We start from the raw sequence: 7,561 nt of genomic DNA on the forward strand, positions 1-7,561 counted from the left end.
TCGTGTTGGCTGTCCACCCACCTGATCCGCTCCCCCGCCGCCCTCGCCACCGACGGATCTGCTTCCCCGCCGACCTCGCCACCGACGGATCTGCTTCACCTCCGACCTCGCCACCGATGGATCTGCTTCACCGCCGACCTCATCCACAGCGTAGCAATCAACGCCTTTCCTATCGACGCACCGGATCCTCTTCAATGGAACCGTGTCTACTTCACCGCGCCCCCCCTCCACAGAAGCCGATCTATTCCACCGACTACCTCGGTGCAGCGGCTGTATCAACTTCACCGAATCCCTTGCCAGCCAACTAGATCTGCTTCACTAACGCCCGCTTCTACTGAAACAGGGTCGACTCATCGTCTCCCGCGTTCGCTGCCGCGGGAATGCAAGTTGCCGCCCCCGTCCACCCCGCCGCAGCTTGGTTAGTACGCTGGCCCGTTAGATCGCGGTGTTTCTTTAGCCATATTTTGTGTAGTTATTTGCAGATCTCATATGCCATTAAATTTCTTGATGTGTTACTTCGCATGAAGTTCGTTTAAATATTGTACAGTACCAAAGCATTATCCGGTCGCTACCATCCTGTTCATTCTACTGACACCTGTGTGCATCCACATATTTATAGGGGACCCATTCATTTGCTGCCAACTGTTTTTGTACTGCATGCTATTCCTTTTATAGTCATGCTATGGGCATTTCCAATCTGGTTGTTCTTATACCACGTCATTAGCTCACCGCTAGCCGCTAGCTGTTTTCTCGTGTCTGCTATTCTTTTACTGCTTTTATAATCATGCTATGTGCATTTCCAATCTGCTTGCTCTTATACCTCGTCTTTAGCTTATAGCTATTTTTTTCCATGAATGCTCCTGTCGCACAGCTTGTATAGTTATTGCTGCGTGCATGTCTGGTCTTTGTATTATCGTAGACTAACTTGTCAATGTTATTTTTCCTAGGGATTGATCATGCGAACCACTTATTAGAATATCCAACATTAACAGCGGGGACGCTAGGGAAGGTTGGAATCTGAGTTCTTGGTTGGTAACTTTGGCAGTTTACTTCCGTTATTATCTATAACCTATATGCATTGTTCCTTATGCAAGAGATAAACACTTGGAACCCTGCCATAGCAATGCCATCCATGCTTTACTATGTTTCTGCCTATTTGATATGCTTGTCTTGGAGCAACTGCGAAGGTGATTTGAACCTGACATTTGGTCATTCTTAATGCCAGTTTACTTTATGTGGAAAACCTTGGCATTACCCTACTCTAAATCTGAATGTCTGAAATTCGTATCTCATGCAAAGCAACATCTAGTTGGTTTTAATCTGATATCTGGTAAATATTGGCTTATTCATTTGGCAGCTCAAGTTTTTTGTTATTTGAAACCAGCTGACTTGGTCTTAAATGTGATATCTAAACACAGATTAAGGACAATGGAGCAGGAGGATTAGCATTTCACTTGATGGCTGAACCTAAAATGACAGGCATGTCGACCACGACTAGTGCACGCAAGAGAAGGACCTGCAGCGAGCCAGTATGTTCTGCTACATGCTGTTATCTGATCTCTACATTGCGTAATACATGTTTGAATAGTTAATTGTTGTAACTATTTTTGCAATATTACCAGAATGCAGTTTTAGTGAAGCAATCATCATTAGAAGATAGTCGCCAAAGCGACCCTGTGCAACATTATGATGTAAGTCTGCTTAGTACAAGTTCCATACATTGTCTTATTTATGCAACTTGTTATTATCTTATATCTACATTGCATAATAAATGTTTGAATAGTTCACTGTTGTAACTATGTGTTATCACCAGAATTTGACTGGGTTAGAGGTGGGCCGCGATCAAGATTGGGCTTGAAGAATATACATGGAAGATATACATGAAGCGGCCTTGTACAAGAAAGTTTGGGCTAGTTTGCCCGTGTATCTGTAAATATAGTAGGATACGTGTCGATTAGTTAGAGTTTGACTCGTGCACAGTTGGGATTATTCCCACGTTAGAAAGTCTACGAACTATAAATATGTATCTAGGGTTATTGAGAAAGACAACAATCACGTTCATCACAAACCAATCTAGGCGCATCGCCAACCCCTTTCTTTCGAGGGTTTCTTCCGGGTAAACATCATGCTGCCTAGATCGCATCTTGTGATCTAGGCAGTATACGTTTATTCGTCGTTCATGCGTTGCTCGTGCTGAAGCCTTGTTGATGGCGAGCAACGTAGTTATCATAGATGTGTTAGGGTTAGCATTGTTTCATCGTGTCACATGCTTTTGTCCATGCAACCCTTAGACGTCTAGCCGCCCTTACACCTATCTTAGGTGTAAGGGCGGCACCTTGCTTGATCCATGTTTAGTAGATCCGATCTGTTATGATTGCTCCTTGTTCTTCAAGGATTAGTTTAATATCTGCATAGTTAGGCCTTGCAAACGGGTTGAAGGATCCAGTAGCACCTAGGGTGTAGTTTGCTAGCCCTAGACAAGACGTTCCGGGGATCAACTTCGTGTTGGTTTTTAGGCCTTGTCTAGGGTTGGTTTATTATCACCGTGCGTGGCTGCCAGGCTCAATCACGCGTAGGACGTTCGATTATGTGGTGAAAACCCTAAATCGTCGTAGGTCGTTTTAGCTTTATATTGATCAAGCAGGACCACCATGATCGTAGACCTCATACGAACCATGGGTGGATCGGCTCCTTGAGCCGAATCACAGGACAACCTGAGAGCCGATCGAGGCTCGTATTTAATGTTTACGTGTATGCCATGCAGGAAACTAAGCGAAGCAAATCCATCACCTTCCTGACCAGGTATAGGTCAGGTGGCACGCCCTTGCACCAGCATCGGGACGTGCGTACCAGGAGCTTTGCGGGCCGTCGCTCGGAGGGACCAGGGCCAGCCGCAGCTCTAGGTTGTTCCCGGCTCTTCGTGTTGCCAGCCGTTGCTCGCCGGTGGGTTTCGGACGCCAACACATTCTGGCACGCCTGGTGGGACCGTCTTCGACATCAACGGCATCGCCATCTACATCTGAGATGGCGGAAGGTACTCCAGTCACGTACGAGGATCTGACTGAGGAGCTCAAGAAGAAGTATGACGAGGTCAAAGCTATCCTCGAAGCCGACCTCATCGGCTCTTTCCAGAGGACCCGCTCACACGGCATCAGGTGGAAAGGGTTCTCCCCTGAAGGCGCGCTCGATGGAGTGGATCTGTCTACCCCTTCAGAAGAACGCACCAGGTCTCTTCGTCAGGAGATTAATTTCATGGTAGCGCATTCGCTACACCGCCATTCTAAGAACCTGGTAAACACTTTGGAGTGTGTCGCCCTTCGGGTGATCCAGGAAATCATGAGGCATCAGTACTCTCCGTCAGGACCTGCTCTAGGGACTCACCAAGGAGAGATACCACTCCAGTCCCGACCACCGCTGCCGTTCGTGTTGGCAGCACCAGAAGTGCCGAGCTCACCGGCATTCATCGTCCACAAGATCGGTGGTGACCCTAGTGATTACCAGTTCTTGTACGAGGCGCCTAAGGAGATCCCTCACGGATACACGTGCACATACGTGCTGCATCGCAAAGAATCGGGCACTCACGAACCAGACTACAACAGCAGGGACTTCTGGAACAGCAGGAGGAGCTTCTGGATCAGATCTTGAGAAGCAGACGTGGCTAGCTAAGTATGCCACTCCGACGAACCTCCAGAGCTCAACTCCTGCAGCTGGCTCAGATCGTGAGAAGCAGACGTGGCTAGCTAAGTATGCCACTCCAACCAACCTCCAAAGCTCAACTCCTGCAGCTAGCTCAGAGCTTGAGAAGCAAGCGTGGCTGGCTAAGTACGCCACTCCAGCGAATCTTCAAAGCTCGACTCCTGCAGCCAGCACCACGGATCAGATCAATACAATCTTGAGAGACCAGTTCGGCATGGTGCCGAAAAGGAGGGCAATCGGCTATTCCAAGCCGTACCCCAACGAGTACGATTTGATCCCACTACCACCCAAATATCGGCTCCCTGAATTCTCCAAGTTTAGTGGGTCAGATGGCTCCAGTTCAATCGAGCATGTGAGCCGATATTTGGCGCAGCTGGGCACGATCTCAGCATCAGATGAACTACGTGTGAGGTTCTTCGCACAGTCCCTCACAGGATCGGCTTTCGGGTGGTACACCTCGCTGCCACCAGATTCAATCCGGACTTGGAAGCAGCTGGAAGAGCAGTTCCACATGCAGTATCACTCAGAGGCTTCCGAGGCTGGCATTGCCGATCTAGCACAAGTACGGCAGAAGTGCGGAGAAACAGTGTCAGAATACATCCAGCGCTTCAGGGCCATCGGGAACCGATGCTATTCGGCTCGTTTGACTGAAAAAGAAGCAGTCGAGTTGGCGGTGGTGGGTCTCGCATCGCCGATCAAGGACATGGCTTCCCAAGCAGATTACCCTTCACTGGCGCATATGGTTCAGAAACTGTCATTATATGAATAGCGCCACCCAGAGTTGTACCAGGACAAATTCAAGCGTGCGGTGGTCCTGGTCGAGACAGAAGAAGATGAAGGCTCTGCGGGAGATCAAGAGGTACACTACTAGGAAAAGGCCTAGCCGTAAGACTGCCATCAGTGGCGCACCATGACTGCCGTGCGCCACTACTACTTAGCAGTGGCGCACCACAAAACGGTGGGCCACTGTTACAAAAGTAGTAGTGGCGCACCTTGATTCTGGTGCGCCATAAGTAAGTGGTGACAGGAGGCCAGGTCCTCCCCCAACCTAGTAGTGGCGCACGTCTCCGTGGTGCGCCACTGCTACATTCCTTACCTATGGCGCACGTTGTAGAGGTGCGCCACTGCTAGGAGGTGTCCAGAGCCCGTTTAGAGATGATAGGCTTAGCAATGGCGCACTGCTGTGGTGCGCCACTGCTACGTAGGTTACCTATGGCGCATGTCATTAGGTGCGCCACTGCTAGGGGGTGGCCAGAGCCCCTTTAGAGATGCTAGAGGCGTAGCAGTGGCGCACCACTTTGTTGGTTTTATGCTTTGTGTGTGACCGGTTCCGATCGTCTTGCACACACACGTGTGTGTGCACATATATATGTTATGCGATTATTCTACACCGAGGAAAAGGACATGAAGAGCGATTATCAGAACTCCGGGGTAACGATATGATGGAGTCCTACACCGGTGACGTCAAGCAGAGATACTACGGAAAGATCGAGGAGATCTGGGAGCTGAGCTACGCCGGAGAGAATGTGCCGATGTTCCGTGTCAGGTGGGCCAAGAACGTCATAAAAGAAGACCGGCATTTCACCACCATGGTTATATACCCGAAGCCAAATCCAAGACAGCGGGCGCAAAGGTCACCCCGCGAAATATGAGCCATGGGTACTAGCTTCCCAAGTGACCAATGCTTCTTCATTACCGACCCGCAAAATTAAGCCCAGCCGTGTTGTCGTGAGGAGAGGCAAAAGGAGCATTATATCGGAATGGATGGAGCCGCCAACGAGCTAGACTTGACCAGTACGGCGATCCGAAGATGGAAGATGACGACGACGATGATGAAGAACCATACACAACAAGAAGAAGCGCGCAGGACCACCCTACCTAAAGGCCGTCCATTCAAGAGAAGAAGTCTAGGAGTTCCGGGGCTAAATTATTCAACCGCGAGAAAGAAGGGCAAGAAGATTGTGAAAAGATAATTATGTATCATTTTCTTGTATGAATAATGGATGTCATATTGTTAATCTACACATTGTACCGATCAAAATAGACATATAATTTATATTTTTGGATATTTTCTAGATTCTATAGTATTTTAAATATTCTACATAATTATAATTATTTATGCCTTTTATTTTGGTGTATTATGCTATTTTGGATGTTTATTATAGTGTTAAATCAATTTAAAAAGAAAAGGAAAAAAATTGGGGCCGCCAGGGTTTGAACCTGGCCGGCAGGGGTTTGGCACAAACCAACCAGGGACAGAGCCAGTGTGGTACTAAGCAGGATATGTCAATCCCCCGCGCGTTATTCTTTTGACCCAGCCATAAAGAGGCAGTGGCGCACCCCTAGAGGTGCGCCATTGCTAAGCCTCATAGTGGCGCACCCCGAGAGGTGCGCTATTGCTAAGGCATCAGGGGACTTAGTGAAATTTCCCCTTTCTTCCCCCGTTCGACCAGATCCCACCTGCCCTAAGCGACGCCGCCTTCCCTCCCTTCCCTGAGCGACGCCGCCATCCCTCGATCTGCCTCGCGCTGCCACCCCTCCCCTGAGTGACGCCACCTCCCACCGGCGGCCGCCACCCCTCCCCTGAGCAACGCCCCCTCCTCGACCCCGGCGGCCAGATCCCCTCGACCTCGATCCCCCTCCTCCCACCGGTGGCCTCTCCTCCTCGATTTACCGCCGGCGACCGCCTCTCCCACCTCGTCTGCGACCTTGTCCTCGACCTCGCCGCGGAGGAGCAGCACCTCGTCTGCGACCTCGTCCCCGACCTCGCCACGGAGGAGCAGCACGCCACGCAAGCGTCCTGGAGCAGCAGCGGGAGAAGCACGCCGTGCCGCCCTCGACCGCTGACGCCACCACCACATCCTTCCAAGGTAGGTTTCTTACTGCTGCTGCTCCCCCTCCTCTGCTGCTAGGATTTTTTACATGCACCTAGCACCTGCCTTGTGAATCTGTTCTCATGTGTGTGCACTAGAGCCTGTTTGGCATGAGCTTTACAATCCACGATAGTAGCACTCGTATGCTGTATTGCTGTGTGTTATGAGAAGAAAAATCAAAGGTAATGGACATATTAATGCTTATCACCAAACATGATCTAAGCACAAAAAAGAAAAGAACTGCTGCTCCTTAGAGGAGAACCTGTGAAGTGGGTCAATATATTTCAACAGCGTGTTAGGCCTAGATGCTGAGAAGTGGGTTGGCATGCATGCTAAAACTTAATTTGAGGATATAATTTTCCTTAGAGGAGCAATACTGCTAGCATTACATTAGGATAAGGTGAATATATGACTCTGTTTAAGGTATTTTACATTAATATATCAAGCAGTATTGAGTGATTATTGAACTTGTATTCCACTATAAGAAAATAGGAGGAAAAGGTGAAACCATTCTTGAATGTGGGCATGTTCATATCTAGTTTTGTGGTTCTGTTCATACAAATAGCACACTTGCTTCATTTGGCTGATCAAAGAAATTCATGGTAAATATGTAGTTGGTGTTGTGTCTGTATTTGGCTGCTATAGTATATATCTTGCAAGGTTTTGTTTTGGAATGAACACCGTAAACTGCAGCATGAGGATTTCATCTGTATTCTAGGTACTATGTGCTTGCTAGGTTGCTTGCTGCTGCTGCTATGTGCTTGCTAGGTTGCTGCTATGTGCTTGCTAGGTTGCTTGCTTGCTGCTGCTGCTATGTGCTTGCTAGGCTGCTGCTGCTATATATGTGCTTGCTTGCTGCTGCTGCTGCTAGGTTGCTTGCTTGCTTGCTTGCTGCTGCTGCTAGGTTGTTAGGTGCAGGAATACTCTCTGTAATTTTGATTTCACAAAAGGAGTTCATAGGAATGCAGCTAGTTTTTTGTAGTTTAGTTTTA

Source organism: Lolium perenne, chromosome 3 (assembly GCF_019359855.2).
Source record: "Lolium perenne isolate Kyuss_39 chromosome 3, Kyuss_2.0, whole genome shotgun sequence".
Taxonomy (NCBI): domain Eukaryota; kingdom Viridiplantae; phylum Streptophyta; class Magnoliopsida; order Poales; family Poaceae; genus Lolium; species Lolium perenne.